Below are 21487 nucleotides of genomic sequence, written 5' to 3'. Positions count from 1 at the left end.
GGCATTAAGTTAAGAGAAAGGAGTAAGAACCAAAATAAACTTCTAGTTTCAGATTTTAAAATCATGAATCCTTACTGGAAACACTGCAAACTTTTAGTTTGTTTCAATTTGTGTTTTTAAACTATTAAATTTAATACAGTTTTACTGCAAGCAGATTTTTTAAAACTAAAAAGTTAAAAATGTAGGAGTAACTAGATCCATTATCTTCACCCTCCCATTCCTTCTCAGTAACTAGGAATTTTATTGAGACCATTTTGAATGCTTAGCCCCAACAAACCACAATTCCATGAAACCAGTATGGAATTACATAGGAAAGTAACCAAAAGTACCTAAAGGTTGCTACCAACACAGGAATCAGATTGTTCATAAATTTACAGTGATGTGCCAAACAATTAATTTCACACTTAAAAGGAGCAAATGAACTTCTTTATCACTAAGATTGAGACCAATCAGCTGCCTCTGCTGAATCCCCCTCTCTCCCTTCCTCATCCACCAAGCCAAATCTGCCCTAGCCCTGAACTCATGTCCTTCTCTAGTTTCTCTCCTATCTCAGCAATAGCTCCTTTTTCTACCCCTGTACCATTACGTCTGGAGTCCAAGGATCTATCCTTGGCCCCATCCACTTCCTCATCTGCATGCTGTCCCTTGGTGACAACATTTAAAGAAATGGGGTTAGCTTCCACGCAAACACTGATGACACCCAGCTTTACCTCACCACCACCTCACTCGACCACTCCACTGCCTCTGTGTTGTCAGACTGTTTATCCACTGGGAAGACTGATGGTATCATCTTCGGCCCATGTCACAAGCTCCATACCCTCACCAACAATTTCACCCCCCTCCCTAGCCACTGTTTCAGGCTGAACCAGACTTTTCACAACCTCGGCATCCTATTTGACTCTGAGCTGAGCTTCCGACCCCGTAATCCTCTCCATCACAAGACTGCCTACTTCCACCTCAAATATCGCTTTGCCTCAGTCCATCTGCTACCAAAACCCTCATCCATTCTTTTGTTATCTCCAGGCTCAACTATTCAAATGCTCTCCTGGCCAGCCTCCCATCCCCCACAAACTTTAGCTCATCCAAAACTCTGCTGCTCATACCCAGTCCCACATGAATTCCCACTCACCCATTACCCCTGTCCTTGCTGACCTACAATGGCTCCCGGTCCCCCAACACCAATTTAAAATTCTCATCCTCATGTTTAAATCCCTTCATGGCCTCGCGCCTCCCTATTTCTGTAACCTTCTCCAGATCCACAAACCTCCAAGAACTCTGCGGTTCCTCCAAATCCAGCTTGTGGGTCCCCACTCCTTTCGCCCCATCACTGGCGGCCGTGCCTTCAGCCTCCCTAAACCTCTTCACCTCTCCACCTCACTCCTCCTTTAAGACCCTCCTTAACACTCACCTATTTGACCAAGATCACCCTTGGATCACTCTTCCTAATAGCTCATTCTTTGGCTCGGCATCGATTTTTGTCTGATTACACTTCTGTGCGTTTCTACCTTAAACGTGCTATATAAATGTCTGTTGTTGTTGTTGTTGTTGTTGTTGTGATGGTAGTCTCTTTTTTTAAATTTGAAGAACATCCAAAATCAGTATAATTTTACTTTAAGATCATTGGTTGTTCTATATTCATATAATGAACAGCATGTGTGGCAGGTTCAACCATTTAACCACCTTACAATCAAACCAACCTCCTAATCATGCCAAACTATGTCTCTCTGATGGATGGAACACCTGGGCTTGTCCAGTAACCCAAGGCTCCTGACACTGGCATCAGCTGTGCTCGGTGCTGTGCCTAGTTGCCTGGTCTGGGAAACATTTTTCTCTGTAAACTGTAAAAAACATTTTATGCCTTCTGCTACTTTGGGAGGGTGGCAGATCCGGCCGCCCTTAGAGCTCTCAACATCAATCGTGCTTGAGCCAGCCAGCAGCTATCTTTCAGCTCAAGGTACTTTTGATCCACATTAACAATGCTTAGCCCCTTTGAACAGTTGTTGGATACAGGAATAGAGGGTTCAGCCAGCTTAAGTGGAACCCCATGGTCCACTTATGGTAAGCCTCACGAACTGTATGCAAACAAAAGTTCAAAAAACACGCTGACTGTAACTGTCACCCTAGCTATGAACAGGCCAAATTTGACCAATTGGCTACAGAAGAGTTGTCTACACTGGCTCACCACCTCATACACCTCAAGAGTAGAAACAGACTTCAGTAAGTGCAACCCACTTTGAAAAAAGATCAATGTACACTTTGCACTAAACGCTGCGCCACAAGCTAAAAGGGTACAGTGCAGAAAGACGGGTTAACAAGATCAACTCATTCAACGCACCCCATCTGTCCAACACACAAACAACTCCATTAAACTGAACACCAAGGGAGTTACAGTGCTGGGCGGATATCATCTTTCCCACAGAAATATTCTTCAGCATTCAGCCAGAGCAAGAATTTTCAGAATTTTTTTCCCATCTGGTCAAATGATTGCCCAAGACTTGAATTAAAAGCAAAATGTATGTAGTACTGATTTCTTGCCACTAGGTGCTACAACTGGAATTCTGTACAAAGTACTTGTGCAATACCTTCTGGTAAGAACATAAGAAATAGGAGCAGGAGTAGGCCATACAGCCCCTCGAACCTGCTCCACCGTTGAGTAAGATCATGGCTGATCTTCTACCTCAGCTCCACTCTCCCAACCAATCCCCGTGTCCCTTGATTCTCAGAGTCCAAAAATCTATCGATCTCAGCCTTGAATATATACAACCACTTAGCATCCACAGCCCTCTGGGGTAGAGAATTCCAAAGATTCACAACCCTCTGAACGAAGAAATTTCTTCTCATCTCCAGTTCTAAATGGCCTACCCCTTACCCTGCGACTATGCCCCCTAATTCTAGACTCTCCAGCCAGGGGAAACAGCCTCTCAGCATCTCCCCTGTGAAGCCCCCTCATAATCTTATATGTTTCAATGAGATCACCTCTCATTCTTCTAAACTCCAGAGAGTATAGGCCATTCTACTCAATCTCTCCCCATAGGACAACCCTCTCATCCCAGGAATTAATCTAGTGAACCTTCGTTGCACTGCCTCTAAGGCAAACATATCCTTCCTTAGGTAAGGAGACCAAAACTGCACACAGTACTCCATATGTGGTCTCACCTGAGCCCTGTACAATTACAGCAGGACTTCCTTATTCTTGTACTCAAACCCCCTTGCAATAAAGGCCAACTTACCATTTGCCCTCCTAATTGATTGCTGTACCTGCATGTTAAAATTCTGTGTTTCATGTACAAGGACACCAAATCCCTCTGAACACCAACATTTAATAGTTTCTCACCATTTAAAAAATATTCAGTTTTTCTATTCTTCCTACCAAAAAGTGAATAACCTTACGTTTCCCCACATTATACTCCATCTGCCACCTTCCTGCATACTCACTTAATCTGTCTACATCCCTTTGCAGACTCTGTGTCCTCCTCACAGCTTACTTTCCCACCTAGCTTTGTAGCATCAGCAAACTTGGATACGTTACACTTGATCCCTTCATCTAAATCATTAATATAGATTGTAAATAGCTGAGGCCCAAGCACTGACCCTTGCGGCACCCCACTAGTTACAGCCTGCCAATCTGAAAATGACCCATTTATCCCTACTCTCTGGTTAAAGGGCAGAAAACAATCCTCTATCCATGCTAATATATTGCCCTTAACCCTATGAGTCCTTACCTTGCATAACAACCTTGTGTGGCACCTTATCGAATGCCTTTTGGAAATCCAAATAGACTACATCCACTTTATCTAACCTCCTAGTTACATCCTCAAAAAACAAATAAATTTGTCAAACATAAAACCATGATGACTCTGCCCAATCACATTAGGATTGTCTAAGTGCCCCATTACCACGTCCTTAATAATGGATTCCAGCATTTTCCCAATGACTGATGTCAGGCTATCTGGCCTGTAGTTCCGTTTTCTCTCTCCCTCCTTTCTTGAATAACGGTGTTACATTTGCTATCTTCCAATCCACTGGGACCGTTCTAGATTCTAGGGAATTTTGGAAGATCACAACCAAAAGGTGACAAAAGGATATTGCAAAGCTTAACTTGCATTTATACAACGCCTTGTCACATCCTTGAAATAGCGCTCATACCTTTGGAGTGCAGCAACTTAAGTTGCCAATATGTGGTAGCCATTCTGCATCACCAATGTCCCACAAACAGTAAATTAGATGACTAACTCATTAATTTTTTTGGGTGATATTTGTTGAGGCAGAAAAGTTGGCCAGGACATGGATAGAACCTGCTGTTCTTCCTCAAATAGTGCTAAGCAATGTTTTCATGCAGGACCTCCATTTAACATCTCATCCAAAGGACAGGTGATTGGATGAGGTTTATAGCTTCCTCTTCAGACTGTTGTGGGCAAGGCAGAAAAAACTACTGATTCAATCAGGAATCCTCCCCTCACCTTTCGTCTGCATGATTTTTCTTCATCCAAGAAAGCAGAACTGTCTAGGAGGTGGACTTCAATAGTGCACTAAATACACAACTTATTTTGTTTTTTTCTTTAAATTCATTCATGGGATTCATAAACTTGCATTTATATAGCGTCTGTAACGCGGTTAAACATCCCAAGGCATTTCACAGGAGCGTTATCGGACAAAATTTTTCACCGAACCACATAAGGAGATATTAGGACAGGCAACCAAAAGCTTGGTCAAAGAGGTAGATTTTAAAAGGAAAAGAGGAAGCAAGTTTACCAGCACTAGCTAAGTCTCTCTCCTACGTTATTCTTCTTCAAAGAAACAAGGCAACTCCTCCTGGTGGCCACGTCAAACCAACCTACTAAGAGAGAATAACAGAGTTCAGATATCAAAAGTGAGATTAGAACCCAATGACTGCAACTACCAGACTGCAGTCTAACTGAATTCACTTTAATGTCTCTAGACATTTAGTTATTAGACGCTTGTGTGAGATTGCATTTAGACTACAACTGTAGCACTGATGTGAAGTGACCAGGAAGTCCACCTCCACTTCACTCTGGAGTCAGGTCAGGCCCTTCACCCAAAGAGAATAACTTGCCAAAGCGATTTATCTAGTGCTGGTAAACTCGCTTACTGTTTTCTGATCACGAGCATCATTAAAGAAGTCAACTCCCAGAGAGTTCTGCTTTTGAGTAAAGTGCAGTCGGAATTGCAGGTCGCTTCGTGCCATAACAGTTATAGTGTAAATGCAATCCCACTCTCAAATCCCAATAGTCATTTTGGGCAATGACCATTTTAGGATTTGAAGTAGTTCATGGCTCCTTTCATGTATCTCAAGTTAATATTGCCATACCTTAAAATAGGTAGTCTAAACTTCATGACTTTCTAAAGTATCAGTAAAAGGATAAAGCCTTCAATAACTGTATAAGTTCAGGTATTATTCAGAAACTCTGCTGACAGTGAATAATCAGCTAACTTAGAATACACACCAGTTTCCTATTAGGGATGCAAGTGCAGTTATTTAGCCATAAACAGAAAATGACTGCTTAAACACAGAAACTGATTCACTGAAAAATCATTGGCCCATATCCCTTGTGTCAGTATTATGTATCGTTCTGTACACAATACCATTATACCACAGACAGCAGTCAAAGCAGTGATAAAGGCAAATGAAATATCAGCAAACATGTGACAACACTTAAGCCAGAAAAAGATATCCAGCTGCCTACTGGTGGAACCTCTGCAGTTCACAAAATGTGCTTATGATAGATATTGAATGGAAGGGGCCATCAATTCTTCACTGGTTATCTGCTGCAGTCCTTAAGCCCAATTTGCTAGTCAGGTTCTACCCAATGGCTCAGCTAGTAAAAGGCAGCAAATAGCTGTTACTTAAAAGACCAGAAAGTCTCGGTTTCAATATGCAGTCTCTTCTCAGCTGAGTTGATGGTAAGGGCATTACCATTTGCCTCACTGCCCTTTAGGGAGAGGATCACATACAACAACAACAACAACAACAACAACAACTTGCATCTATATAGCACCTTTAACATAGTAAAAAGCCCCAAGGCGCATCACAGGAGGATTACCAAACAGAATATGGCACCGAGCCACATAAGGAGATATTAGACAGGTAAAAGCTTGGTCAAAGAGGTAAGTTTTAAGGAGTGTCTTAGAGGAGGGGAGAGAAGCGCAGAGCTTTAGGGAAGGAATTCCAGAGCTTAGGGCCCAGGCAGCTGAAGGTACGGCCACCAATGGTGGAGAAATTAAAATCAGGGATGCGCAAGAGGCTAGAATTGGAGGAAGGCAGAGATCCATCAACTCCGACTGAATTGTGGTCAGTAGGAGGGCAGGATCAGGCTTGGTTATGAGCCCCACTCCCTCACTCCCCAAGATGGCATCAGAACTCAGTTTAAACAAAAATACAAAAATGGAAGAAAAACCAAAAAGTTTATCATTCTTTGTAGCTGTTTCATTTCTGGATCTAGCATAATAGGTACAGCCCTCTCAAAACTAAGAAATTCATCGTGCCTACAAGAGAGAGTTTGACTAAAAATATTTGAAGTCCTAAATATTTATGCAATAATATACAAGGACAAAAGACTATTTAGAAGTATATAATACATGAAGGGAATTGATTTCCTCCATGTCAGCTGTACCAAAGTACAGTAGTTTATAAACAATGGGTTTATGGTTTTGTTGCACAACCCAGAGAAAATCTTTTCCCCCCAAATATGTGTGTATCACCTGCAAGTCATTTTCTAATAAGCCTGTAGTAATGAGATCACAGAACTTTAATAACTTTCCATAGACATCACTCGGACCTGCATGGAGACTTCAAATTCTCCCCCAAAAATTATGGCATGGAATGTTTTGCATTAAAAGTTCCAGGATCAGTGATTATTTTAATCAGACCACAGGGAGCCAATTAAAAGCCACATTGTAACCTAATCATATGGTTCAGATAAAGTTTACAAATCACTCGAGCTTCACTCAGTCCTGGCTTAAGTTGTTACCTGAAGCCCTCAAATAGCTTACTGCCTTGTGACATGCCACTGTACCTGTTCTATATGACAATATTCACATGTACCACATAGCAATAACTCCAGAACAGAAACGATGTAAGGAAGTTTCCACCCACTGTCTTTATTGGGAACAAAAATGTGAGCAAACCAGCACAGTGCAGAAAAAAAAACTATCACTCTATATAAAGTAGTGAGAACATAAAGTGCTTAGTATCTCTCCTCTTCTGGTCTTCCGCCACCCTTCTCCCAGTACACCCTGATAATCAATACACAGAATGATCATGACAGAGCATCAGAAAATAGTTGACTTGAATCCCAACAGACTCATGTTGCTTGGACACAGATTACAAGTTTCCTTACCAGTGACAAAGAGACCCAAGATTAAAAACACTGCATCGCTTGTAACCCAGTTTTGCAGCCAACAAGCCACCAAAGAGAAAATGCCTCCATCAGACTAACATTTTACTGGACGGTTTCCAGCCTCAAACGCAGCAGCCCTGATATTCTGCAATCTGAATTATTTTAGTCTTGTTCATAAAAAATTGTTGTGGGGATTGGGGGGGGTGGAGGCACGGGGGAAACAGAGGAAAAGACGTCGATGAAAAACAATCCTAGTGGGAAATCCTTGGTCCCCATTTACCGTTTCAGTTCAAATCATACCAGAGTTTAGAAAGATTTTTTAAAAGGTACTTTTTGCACTTTAGATTTAGTGTATTGCCTATTTATAAGGCTTTCATTAAAAATAAAGCCTTCTGGCCACGTTATTTAACAAGACTGTAATTACTAGTATACTGCTATGTAACTGCTGGTTTTCGTAATTTCTCTTAATACATTTTACAAGCATCATCCGCGACATCACCCGAAAACACAACTTCAGATTTCACATGTACGCTGACGACACCCAGCTCTACCTCACCACCACCTCTCTCAACCCCTCCATCCACTGTGTCTCATGTGTTACACTGCTTGTCCGACTGGATGAGCAAAAATTTCCTCCAAATAAATATTGGGAATACCAACGCCATCTTTGGTCCCCACTGCAAACTCCATTCCCTAGCCACCAACTCCATCCCTCTCCCTGGCCACTGAGAGGCTGAACCAGACGTTCGCAACCTTGGCATCCTATTTGACCCTAAAAATGAGCTTCCGACCACATATCCGCTCCATCGTCAAGACCGCCTACTTCCACCTCTAACATCATCCATCTCCGCCCCAGCCCCAGCTCATCGGCTGCTGAAACCTTCATCTATGCCTTTGTCACCTCTAGACTCGACTATTCCAATGTTCTCCTGGGCAGCCTCCCATCTTCCACCCTCCATAAACTTCAGTTCATCCAATATTCTGCTGCCTGTATTCTAACTCGCACCAAGTCCTGTTCTCCCATCACCCCTGTGCTCGTTGACCTACATGTTTTCCCGGACTGGGAACACCTCGATTTTAAAATTCTCATCCTTGTTTTCAAATCACTCCATGGCCTCACCCCTCGCTATCTCTAACCTCCTCCAGCCCTACAACCCTCCGAGATCTCGGCGCTCCTCCAATTCTTGCCTCTTGCGCATGTCCGATTTTAATCGTTCCACCATTGGCAGCCGTGTCTTCAGCTGCCTAGGCCCTAAGCTCTGGAATTCCCTCCCTAAACCTCTCCGCCTCTCTACCTCCTTGAAGACGCTCCTTAAAACCTACCTCTTCGACCAAGCTTTTGGTCGTCTGTCCTAATACCTCCTTATATGGCTCTGGGTCGAATTTTTGTTTGATAACACTTCCGTGAAGGGCCTTGGTGCATTTTACTACGTTAAAGGCGCTATATAAATGCAAGTTGTTGTTATATCAATTAAAATACACATTTCAGTCACTTTGTCAGATGTGCCTAACGTTCTTTACGAATTATCAAGAATCCAAGATTAGACACTGCATCCTTGTGATCTGTTTAAGTCTGTGAAACACAATCAAGAGGTCTAGGCTAGGTGCTGATTCAGGTGTGACCAGGTCAGCTGAAAATTGCAGGATTTTACAACTCTTCCAACACATTTTGTTCTTTATTTATTTTGGTTAGGGAAGGGGAGGGTGGGGGAGAAAGAGGAACAAACAAATTAAATGTCAAGAATAAGCACAAGTTGTATCAAACTCCTTTTGTCTTCCAGGTTATAAAATGTTTTATCTAAGTTTTGCTGGTAAAACTGTTACACGAAAAAAATTCATAACTACAGCCTAAACATTCTCAAATAAAACCTTCTAATCTCTGTTACAGTTAAGAAATCAAATCAATTTGTAAAGTAACCAAACCTCAAAATTGATCTAAAGCATTAATCTTGCTTCAAATTTCCACCCCTCCCTTGCCTTTACATGGTCCATCTCCAACTCCTCCCTTACTGGGCTTTCCACTGACATTTATTACAAGTTCAGACTTCCACAATTATCTGCATTATATTTTTTCCCACCAGCTTCCTGTAAGGACTCTATTCCCTTCTCCCCTTCTCCCTTTCTCCCCACTGCACCCCGGCCCAATCTTAATCGCATCTCTTCTGATGATATCACCTTCCACACCAAAGCTTCAGAAATGTCCTTTTTCCTCAACTAAAGATTCCCCTCCATCATAAGAGACAGGACCTTCAACCAAGTATGTTCTATTTCCCATGCTTCTGCCCTTATCCCTTCCCCATCATGATTAGGTTCCCCCTTGTCCTCACCTTCCACATCGACAGATCATCTCTGCCATTTCCAATATGTTCCCACCACCAACCACGTCCTTCCCTCCTCTCCACTCTCAACTTTCCAAAAGGGACCATTTCATCGATGACACCCTGTTTCACTCTTCCCTCACCCCTACAATCTGCTCTCCTTCCCCAGCACCTTCTCATGCAAGCATAGGAGATGCAACACTTCCTCCCAAACCAGTGTCCAGGGCCACAAACACTCCTTCCAGGTACAATGACAATTTACATGTACTTCCTCCAACCTAGTAGACTGTACTCACTTCTCACAGTGTGGTCATCTCTTCATTGGAGAGAAGAAACACAGATTAGATGACTGTTTTGATGAACACCTCCATTCTTTCTAAGTGCATCTCTGAGCTCCCTGTCACTTGCCACCCCAATTCTCTGTTTTACTCCACTCTGACCTATCTGTCTTTGGCCTTCTCCACTGTTCCAATGTAAGCTCAAGGAACAGCACCTCATCTTTCTAGAAGGCACTTTACAGCCCGCTGCCCTTAATATCGACTATAACACCATCTGATCTTAACTATAGCTCGCATTTTCTCTCCAAGAGGAAGAGCTAGCAATGTGTGATAGGTGTGCCAGGAATTGGGGCGGGGGGGGGGGGGGGGGGGGTGAAGAAATAAGTTGGTGCTTGGAATAGCGATAGTGCTGGCAGGATGGTCTGCACTCTTGGCGTCAACTTGCTTTTTTTCTTCTCTCAGGTCACTGCTCTGCTTTTCTAGTTTTTCATGCTTGCTTTTCACCGACCTATCCCTCATTTTTCTAGATATTCACACACTCTCTATATCTGGTATATGTCTTTAATTTCATTGATTGCTATCATTATGCCTCCTGTTATCTCATGCTTCTATCACTTCTGCCATTTAACCATACCCTGTTCTCCACTTAAGCATTCACAGGTGTGTGTGTTCATGTCTTCTGTTCATCTGTAATTATCTTCCAGTTCTGACTAAGAGTCCGCACACTCAAAACATGATCTCCATAGATACCGCCTAACCTGCTGAGTGTTTCCAGCACTGTTGAAAAGGTTTGATCCCCTGCCCTTGAGGTGCAAGCCTTAGCACTATAGCACTGAAGTATACTGGAGCTTGAAGTCTCAACACAGAAAGTGGATCCAAGTAAAAATTCAAAAAATCCTCCCTTCAAAGGGGTCTAAGTATTCTTAGTTATAAAGTTTGGCCAAATAAGTGCCTGCATCTGTACTTTTTTTAAAATTTTGCATTCCTGATCTTGCTTTCACTTTAGTACACACTTTGCAGTTTTATTTTAAAAACAAGTTTGGTGGGTATGGAATTGGCACAACAAACTTAAAAGGCAAGCAGTTTTGAAGTAAATATAATGAATGAGAATATGCCAGATGTAGTGCTTCCTTCATAACAGCAGCAGCTCCAAGCTATAAGGTAGCAGTGTCCTAGGCAGCAATGCAATCAAGAGAAAAATCTTTAGTCTGTTTTATTAACCCTAACCTCCAGAGAAGAATTCTACTTGAAGACCAATTTCCAGGATCTGCAATCAAAGCAAGGATAGTAATGGTTCCACCAGTAGAACAATTCCTGTATGGGTCAGAAATGCTCATGGCAGCACACTATGAAGCAGACTCATTTGAACAACACAGCAACTTCAACAGCACCTCTCAGCCCCATGACCTCTGCCACCAAAAAAGGACAAGGTCAGAAATGTCGCAGGAACACCATCACCTTGAAGTCACACCATCCTGACTTGAATACGCATTGCCGTTCCAATCATCGTCACTGGGTCAATATCCTGGAATTCCCTACCCTACACAATTGTGGGGGCACCAGCAGCTGAAGGAGAAGGCGCACCATCACCTTCATCAGACTAAGAGAGAGTACAAGAAAGTCTAAAAGTGGTTTGCAGTGCGTGTGTGTAAACACACAAAGCATGGTAAACAAGGTTGGTGAGCTGCAGATGCAAATAACCACATGGGAATACGATGTCGTAGCGATAACAGAGACCTGGCTCAAAAAAGGGCAGGATTGGGTACTAAATATTCCTGGATACAAGGTGTTCAGGAAAGATAGGGAAGGAAAGAAAGGAGGGGGGTGGCAGTATTAAAAGGAGAATATTGCAGTACTGGAGGGAGAGGATGTCCTGGAGGGGTCATAAGAAATAGGAGCAGGAGTAGGCCAATCGGCCCCTCGAGCCTGCTCCGCCATTCAATAAGATCATGGCTGATCTGATCCTAACCTCAAATCTAAATTCATGTCCAATTTCCTGCCCGCTCCCCGTAACCCCTAATTCCCTTTACTTCTAGGAAACTGTCTATTTCTGTTTTAAATTTATTTAATGATGTAGCTTCCACAGCTTCCTGGGGCAGCAAATTCCACAGACCTACTACCCTCTGAGTGAAGAAGTTTCCCCTCATCTCAGTTTTGAAAGAGCAGCCCCTTATTCTAAGATTATGCCCCCTAGTTCTAGTTTCACCCATCCTTGGGAACATCCTTACCGCATCCACCCAATCAAGCCCCTTCACAATCTTATATGTTTCAATAAGATCGCCTCTCATTCTTCTGAACTCCAATGAGTAGAGTCCCAATCTACTCAACCTCTCCTCATATGTCCGCCCCCTCATCCCCGGGATTAACCGAGTGAACCTTCTTTGTACTGCCTCGAGAGCAAGTATGTCTTTTCTTAAGTATGGACACCAAAACTGTATGCAGTATTCCAGGTGCGGTCTCACCAATACCTTATATAAATGCAGCAATACCTCCCTGTTTTTATATTCTATACCCCTAGCAATAAAAGCCAACATTCCGTTGGCCTTCTTGATCACCTGCTGCACCTGCAAACTAACTTTTTGATTTTCTTGCACTAGGACCCCCAGATCTCTTTGTACTGCAGTACTTTCCAGTTTCTCGCCATTAAGATAATAACTTTCTCTCTGATTTTTCCTGCCAAAGTGCATAACCTCACATTTTCCAATATTGTATTGCATCTGCCAAATCTCCGCCCACTCACCCAGCCTGTCTATATCCTCTTGTAGGTTTTTTATGTCCTCCTCACTCTCTACTTTCCCTCCCATCTTTGTATCATCTGCAAACTTTGATATGTTACACTCGGTCCCCTCCTCCAAATCGTTAATATAGATTGTGAAGAGTTGGGGACCGAGCTCCAACCCCTGCAGTACACCACTGGCTACAGGTTGCCAGTCCGAGAATGTACCATTTATCCCAACTCTCTGCTTCCTGTTCGATAACCAATCCTCCACCCATGCCAGAATATTACCCCCAATCCAGTGATTCTTTATCTTGAGCAATAATCTTTTATGTGGCACCTTGTCGAATGCCTTCTGGAAGTCCAAATACACTACGTCCACTGGTTCCCCTTTATCCATCCTGTACGTTATATCCTCAAAGAACTCAAGCAAATTTGTCAGACATGACTTCCCCTTCGTAAAGCTATGCTGACTTTGTCCTATTAAATTATGTTTATCCAAATGTTCTGCTACTGTCTCCTTAATAATAGACTCCAAAATTTTACCCACCACAGATGTTAGGCTAACTGGTCTATAATTTCCAGCCTTCTGCCTGCTACCCTTTTTAAATAACGGTGTTACATTAGCAGTTTTCCAATCTGCCGGGACCTTTGCCGAGTCCAGAGAATTTTGGAAAATTATCACAATCCCTACTGCCACTTCCCTCAAGACCCTCGGATGTAAGCCATCAGGTCCAGGGGATTTATCCGCCTTGAGTGTCATTAATTTACTGAGTACCAATTCCTTAGTGATTTTAATCGTATTTAGCTCCTCCCCCCCCCCTAGAGGCCCCTGTTTGTCCAGTGTTGGGATATTCTTAGTGTCCTCTACCGTAAAGACTGAAACAAAATATTTGTTCAGCATTTTTGCCATCTCCATGTTTCCCACCATTAATTTCCCAGTCTCATCCTCTAAAGGACCTACGTTTGCATTAGCCACCCTTTTTCTTTTTATATAACTGTAGAAACTCTTGCTATCTGTTTTTATATTTTTTGCTAATTTATTTTCATAATCTATCTTCCCTTTCTTAATCAATCCTTTAGTTACTTTTTGCTGTCTTTTGAAGACTTCCCAATCTTCTATCCTCCCACTAAGTTTGGCTACCTTATATGTCCTTGTTTTTAGTCGGATACTATCCTTAATTTATTTACTTAGCCACGGATGGCTGTCATTTCTTTTACACCCTTTTTTCCCTCAGTGGAATACATATTTTTTGAAAGTTGTAAAATAACTCCTTAAATGAACACCACTGCTCATGTACCGTCTTACCCGTTAATCTATTTTCCCAGTCCACTTTAATCAATTCCGCTCTCATACCATCATAGTCTCCTTTATTCAAGCTCAGTACGCTTGTTTGAGAACCAACCTTCTCACCCTCTAATTGGATATGGAATGTAACCATGTTATGGTCACTCATTCCAAGGGGATCCTTAACTAGGACATTATTAATTAATCCTGGCTCATTACACAGGACCAGGTCCAAGGTTGCTTGCCCCCTTGTAGGTTCAGTTACATACTGCTCATAACAAGGACAGAATCTATTTGGTTAGAAAAAGAGGTGCCATTACACTACTGGGTGTATTCTATAGGCCACGAACTAGTGGGAAGGATTTGGAGGTGCAAAAGCTATAGAGTAGTTATAACTGGGGATTTGAACTATCCTAATATGGACTGGGATAGTAATAACAATATAAGGAGCAAAGAGGGGGTGGAATTTTTGAATAGTATTCAGGATAACTTTCTTAACTAGTACGTTTCTGGCCCAACGAGGAAGGAGGCATTGCTGGACTTGGTTCTCGGGAATGAAGCGAGCCAAGTGGAGCAAATGTCAATGGGGGAGCATTTAGGGAGCAGCGATCATAGTATCATAAGGTTTAGAACAGTTATGGAAAAGGACATGGACCACTCAAGTAAAAATACTCAATTTCAATGGGATGAGGACAGATCTAGCCCAGGTAAATTGAAATCAAAGATTAGCAGGAAAAACTGTAATCGAACAGTGGGCAGCCTTTAAAGAGAACATGGTTCGGGTACAGTCTAGGCACATTCCCACGAGGCAGAAAGGTACAGCAACTAAAGCCAGAGCTCCCTGGATGACAAAAGAGATAGTGAGTAAGATGAAACGGGAAAGAGGGGCGAATGACAGATGTCAGGTTGATAACACAGGTGAGAACCAGGCAGAATATAAAAAGTTCAGAGGGGAAGTGTAAAAGGAAATAAGAGGGGTAAAAGAGAGTGTATGAGAATAGACTGGCGGCCAACATAAAAGAGAATCCAAAAGTCTTCTGCAGGCATATAAACAGTAAACGGGTAGTAAGAGGAGGGGTGGGGCCATTTAGGGATCATAAAGGTAATCTACTCAGGGAGGCAGAGGGGGTGACTGAGGTACTAAATCAGTACTTTGCATCTGTGTTTACCAAGGAAGACGACACTGTAAAGGAAAATATAGTTGAGGTACTGGATGGGCTAAAAATTGATCAAGAAGAAGAGGCACTAGAAAGGCTGAAAGTAGATAAGTTACCTGGTCCGGATGGGATGCATCCCAGATTGCTGCGGGAAGTAAGGGTGGAAATTGCGTAGGTACTAGCCATAGTCTTCCAAACATCTGTAGATACGAGGGTGGTGCCAGAGGACCGGAGAATTGCAAATGTTACACCCTTGTTTAAAAAAGGGCGTAAGGATAAACCCAGCAACTATAGGCCAGTCAGTTTAACTTCAGTGGTGGGGAAACTTTTAGAAACGATAATCCAGGACAGAATTAACAGTCACTTGGACAAGTGTGGATTGATTAGGGAAAACCAGCACAGATTTGTTAAAGGCAAATTGTGTTTAACTAACCTGATAGAGTTTTTTGATGAGGTAACAGAGAGGGTAGATGAGGGCAATGAAGTTGATGTGGTGTAAATGGACTTTCAAAAGGCATTTGAAAAACTGCTGCATGGTAGACTTATGAAGATTGCGGCCCATGGAATAAAGGGGGCGGTAGCAATATGGATACAGAATTGGCTAAGTGACAGGAAACAGAGAGTCGTGGTGAATGGTTGTTCTGGACACCGTACTTTAGGAAAGATGTGAAGGCCTTAGAGAGGGTGCAGAAGAGATTTACTAGAATGATTCCAGGGATGAGGGACTTTGGTTACATGGATAGACTGGAGAAGCTGGGGTTGTTCTCCTTGGAACAGAGACAATTGCGAGGAGATTTGATAGAGGTATTCAAAATCATGAAGGGTCTTACAGAGTAGATAGAGAGAAACCGTTCCCATTGGCGGAAGAGTCAAGAACCAGAGGACATCGATTTAAAGTGATGTGGCAAAAGAACCAAATGTGACAGGAGGAAAAACTTTTTTTTAAAATCACAACTGGTTATGATCTGGAATGCACTGCCTGAGGGGGCGGTGGAGGCAGATTCAATCATGGCCTTCAAAAGGGAACTGGATAAGCATTTGAAAGGACAAAACTTGCAGGGCTACAGGGATAGGGAGGGGGGAGTGGGACTAATTGGATTGCTCTTGCATCAAGCTGGCGCAGACTCGATGGGCCGAATGGCCTCCTTCCGTGCTGTAACCTTTCTACGATTCTCAGGGCAACTAGGAATGGGCAATAAATGCAGCTTTGCCAGCATTACCCACATTCAAAGAACAAATATATAAAAAAAACTTTGTTTCCAGATATTACTTCAGCCCTCTGACACTGATCATGCTCGGTCACCCATCCCAGCCAGTACCCTCAATTATGGTCAACAAAAGCAATGACAAACAAAAAGATTTGAGAAATTAATATTTTAAAATGGCTACCAAAAAAGAACTTGCATTTATATAGCGCTTTTCACGACCTCAGGACGTCCCTAAGTGCTTACAGCCAAAGAAGTATTTTTGAAGTGTAGGCACTGTTGTAATGTAGGAAACGCGGTGGCCAATTTGCACACAGCAAGGTCCCACAAACAGCAATGTGATAATGAGCAGATAATCTGTTTCTTAGTAATGTTGGTTGAGGGATAAAAATTGGCCAGGACACCGGGGAGTACCCCCCTGCTCTTCTTGGAATGTGAGTAATGCTGGCAAAGCTATATTTATTACCCATTCCTCGTTGTGCTAAGATGGTGGTGAGCCTTCGCCTTGATCTCAGTTGGAGTGGATCTTTTACGTACAACTGAGGGGGCAGGCAGAGCCTCGGTTGAATGAGACGTTCAACCGAGGCTCTGCCTGCCCCCTTAGTGCTGCACTGGAGTGTCAGCCTAGATTTTGTGATCAAGTCTCTTGAACCCACAAACTCCTGACTCAGAGGCGAGAGTGCTACCACTGAGCCACGGCTGACACATGATACCGAATATTATCTTACAAATACTGCAGTTTTTTTTTAATTCGTTCATGGGATGTGGGCGTCGCTGGCGAGGCCGGCATTTATTACCCATCCCTAATTGCCCTCGAGAAGGTGGTGGTGAGCCGCCTTCTTGAACCGCTGCAGTCCATGTGGTGAAGGTTCTCCCACAGTGCTGTTAGGAAGGGAGTTCCAGGATTTTGACCCAGCGACGATGAAGGAAAGGAGATATATTTCCAAGTCGGGATGGTGTGTGACTTGGAGGGGAACGTGCAGGTGGTGTTGTTCCCATGTGCCTGCTGCTCTTGTCCTTCTAGGTGGTAGAGGTAGTCGGTTTGAGAGGTGCTGTCGAAGAAGCCTTGGCAAGGTGCTGCAGTGCATCCTGTGGATGGTACACCCTGCAACAACTGTGCGCCGGTGGTGAAGGGAGTGAATGTTTAGGGTGGTGGATGGGGTGCCAATCAAGCGGGCTGCTTTGTCCTGGATGGTGTCGAGCTTCTTGAGTGTTGTTGGAGCTGCACTCATCCAAGCAAGTGGAGAATATTCCATCACACTCCTGACTTGTGCCTTGTAGATGGTGGAAAGGCTTTGGGGAGTCAGGAGGTGAGTCACTCGCCGCAGAATACCCAGCCTCTGACCTGCTCTTGTTGCCACAGTCTTTATATGGCTGGTCCAGTTAAGTTTCTGGTCAATGGTGACCCCCAGGATGTTGATGGTGGGGGATTCGGCGATGGTAATGCCGTTGAATGTCAAGGGAAGGTTGTTAGGCTTTCTCTTGTTGGAGATGGTCATTGCCTGGCACGAATGTTACTTGCCACTTGTGAGCCCAAGCCTGGATGTTGTCCAGGTCTTGCTGCATGCGGGCTCGGACGGCTTCATTATTTGAGGGGTTGCGAATGGAACTGAACACTGTGCAATCAGCGAACATCCCCATTTCTGACCTTATGATGGAGGGAAAGTCATTGGTGAAGCAGCTGAAGATGGCTGGGCCTAGGACACTGCCTTGAGGAACTCCTGCAGCAATGTCCTGGGGCTGAGATGATTGGCCTCCAACAACCACTACAATCTTCCTTTGTGCTGGGTATGACTCCAGCCACTGGAGAGTTTTCCCCTTGATTCCCATTGACTTCAATTTTACTGGGGCTCCTTGGTGCCACACTCGGTCAAATGCTGCCTTGATGTCAAGGGCAGTCACTCTCACCTCACCTCTGGAATTCAGCTCTTTTGTCCATGTTTGGACCAAGGCTCTAATGAGGTCTGGAGCCGAGTGGTCCTGGCGGAACCCAAACTGAGCATCGGTAAGCAGGTTATTGGTCAGTAAGTGCCGCTTGATAGCACTGTCGATGACACCTTCCATCACTTTGCTGATGATTGAGAGTAGACTGATGGGGCGGTAATTGGCTGGATTGGATTTGTCCTGCTTTTTGTGGACATAACCTGCGCAATTTTCCACATTGTCGGGTAGATGCCAGTGTTGTAGCTGTACTGGAACAGCTTGGCTAGAGGCGCAGCTAGTTCTGGAGCACAAGTCTTCAGCACTACAGCCGGGATGTTATCGGGGCCCATAGTTTTTGTTGTATCGAGTGCACTCAGCCATTTCTTGATATCACGTGGAGTGAATCGAATTGGCTGAAGACTGGCTTCTGTGATGGTGGGGATATCGGGAGGTGGCCAAGATGGATCATCCACTCGGCACTTCTGGCTGAAGATGGTTGCAAACGCTTCAGCCTTGTCTTCTGCACTCACGTGCTGGACTCCGCCATCGTTGAAGATGGGGATGTTTACAGAGCCTCCTCCTCCCCTTAGTTGTTTAATTGTCCACCACCATTCACGACTGGATGTGGCAGGACTGCACAGCTTTGATCTGATCCATTGGTTGTGGAATCGCTTAGGTCTGTCCAAAGCATGTTGCTTCCGCTGTTTAGCATGCATGTAGTCCTGAGTTGTAGCTTCACCAGGTTGGCACCTCATTTTTAGGTACGCCTGGTGCTGCTCCTGGCATGCTCTTCTACACTCCTCATTGATCCCCTGGCTTGTTGGTAATGGTACAGTGAGGAATATGCCGGGCCATGAGGTTACAGATTGTGCTGGAATACATTTCTGCTGTTGCTGATGGCCCACAGTGCCTCATGGATGCCCAGTTTCGAGCTGCTCGATCTGTTCTGAATCTATCCCATTTAGCACGGTGTTAGTGCCACACAACACGTTGGATGGTGTTCTCAGTGCCAAGACGGGATTTCATCTCCACGAGGACTGTGCGGTGGTCACTCCTACCAATACGGTCATGGACAGATGCATTTGCGACAGGTGGATTGGTGAGGACGAGGTCAAGTCAGTTTTTCCCTCGTGTTTGTTCGCTCACCACCTGCCGCAGGTTCAGTCTAGCAGCTATGTCCTTTAGGACTCGGCCAGCTCGGTCAGTAGTGGTGCTACCGAGCCACTCTTGGTGATGGACATTGAAGCCCCCCACCCAGAGTACATTCTGCGCCCTTGCTACCCTCAGTGCTTCCTCCAAGTGGTGCTCAACATAGAGGAGGACTGATTCATCAGCTGAGGGAGGATGGTAGGTGGTAATCAGCAGGAGGTTTCCTTGCCCATGTTTGACCTGATACCATGAGATTTCATGGGGTCCAGAGTCCATGTTCAGGGCCACTCCCTCCTGACTGCATATCACTGTACCGCCACCTCTGGTGGGTCTGTCCTGCCGGTGGGACAGGACATATCCAGGGATGGTGATGGAAGAGTCTGGGACATTGGCTGAAAGGTATGATTCTGTGAGTAAGGCTATGTCAGGCTGTTGCTTGACTAGTCTGTGGGACAGCTCTCCCAATTTTGGCACAAGTCCCCAGATGTTAGTGAGGAGGACTTTGCAGGATCGACTGGGATTGGTTTGCCTTTATCGTGTCCGGTGCCTAGTGGTCTGATGCCGGCTGGTCCATCCGGTTTTATTCTTAGTGACTTTTTTTAAGCGAGATTTTACAACGGAGTGGCTTGCTAGGCCATTTCAGAGGGCAATTAAGAATCAACCACATTGCTGTGGGTCTGGAGTCACATAGGCCAGACCGGGTAAGGACGGCAGGTTTCCTTCCCTAAAGGACATTAGTGAACCAGATGGGTTTTTACGACAATCCGGTAGTTTCATGGCCACCATTACTGATACTAGTATTTTAATTCCAGACTTTATTTAATTAATTGAATTTAAATTCCCCAGCTGCCGTGGCGGGATTTGAACTCATGACTCCGGATAATTAGTCCAGGTCTCTGGATTACTAGTCCAGTAACATAACCACTATGTTACCGTACCAGTAAAATGAGAAAGATGCCATTCAGGCTAGCCGCATACCATAGTGAGTAAATCAATATGCCATACAGACTAAGATGATCCCAGAATAAATCCATGTGCTGAACTAGCTGATCTCAGTTGGGGTGGTCAATTCAGTATCTCAGGGAAGCAATGTCTGCCAAGGTACTTGCTCCTAACTACTGTCCATTGGTCACTGCTTAAAAATGTGCACGTGAACAGTGAGGGAGATCACAATCAGGCACAGCTTTAATGCCTCCCATTGCTGAATAGCACATCAACACTCGCTATTTAGACTCACGCATGAAGAGTGGCCATTCGAGCATGGTGACACCATTCATGGAACCACATCCCAACATGAGTCAGCACCTTCGGGAGAGGGGAGCAATGGGGAGGGGGCTGCAGGGGATTGGGGTGGGAACACGTTACAGCATTCTCACCACAATTGAAAAGAAATGGCACATCAGATTATTTCTGTCTTTTTGTGACAAGGATATCAACACATTCTGAGGCTGACGTTATGTGGCTACATATCACCGAACCATCATTTAATTCTACTAACATTCAAATTAAGGCGGCGGGGGAGTAACTTGTTCTTATTACTGCATCTGACCTATTACCAGCATTGCATCCAACCCAATCAAGCCATCCACCAGAAATTACATGATAACACACGATTGGATTGTCTTTAGATTTGCCAACCCATTTTAAGGGGGATGTCCCTTTCACCCCCGACCCCGCCCCAAGAGTTTCCCGGATGGCTCACAAAACCTGAGGAACCAAGGGGTAAAACTTGGAACACCTTGTTCTTCCCAAGAATGTTTGAAATTCAAAAGTTGAGCAGTAATAATCTGATGGAAGCCACCAACCAGTTCATAAAGGTCAACAATAAAGCACACAACTCAACACTCGGTCAGGAAAAAGTATGTAGATTAAAAAAAATCCCAGATTTTATTCACTCAAGAAATGCTCAAAAAACTCTACTCCTGGTTGAGAAAGTGAACGGCATGACCCTAGGTGGTCCAAACATGCTATTGCTTAGCATAATCCAACTTAACTTTTCTCTAAGTTTTGAACCATGAGGGAAGTTTGGCTTCTGGCAGCTCAGTAACAGGTTCGCATAAGATAAATCCTGCAGTTGCACACACAAGTTCCCAAC

At 44.0% G+C, this 21487-nt stretch overlaps 1 protein-coding gene across 4 annotated transcripts in view; it reads right to left on the bottom strand.

Annotated features, from left to right (window-relative positions):
- LOC137328028 (ETS-related transcription factor Elf-2-like) overlaps window positions 1–21487 on the bottom strand; it is a 139580-nt gene that overhangs the window by 95883 nt on the left and 22210 nt on the right. Inside the window, exon 2 of one of the 4 annotated variants that reach the window (XM_067994110.1) lies at window positions 4753–4837. The exons of the other annotated variants lie outside the window; for them this stretch is intronic. The gene's annotated coding sequence lies outside the window, so the exon portion shown is untranslated. The remainder of the gene's footprint in view (window positions 1–4752; window positions 4838–21487) is intronic. 4 annotated transcript variants of the gene reach the window in all.

The sequence above is a fragment of the Heptranchias perlo genome, chromosome 1, assembly GCF_035084215.1.
Source record: "Heptranchias perlo isolate sHepPer1 chromosome 1, sHepPer1.hap1, whole genome shotgun sequence".
NCBI classification, from domain to species: Eukaryota; Metazoa; Chordata; class Chondrichthyes; order Hexanchiformes; family Hexanchidae; genus Heptranchias; species Heptranchias perlo.
The sequence above is the reverse complement of the archived record's forward strand: the minus strand, read 5'-3'. Positions and strand labels throughout refer to the sequence as shown.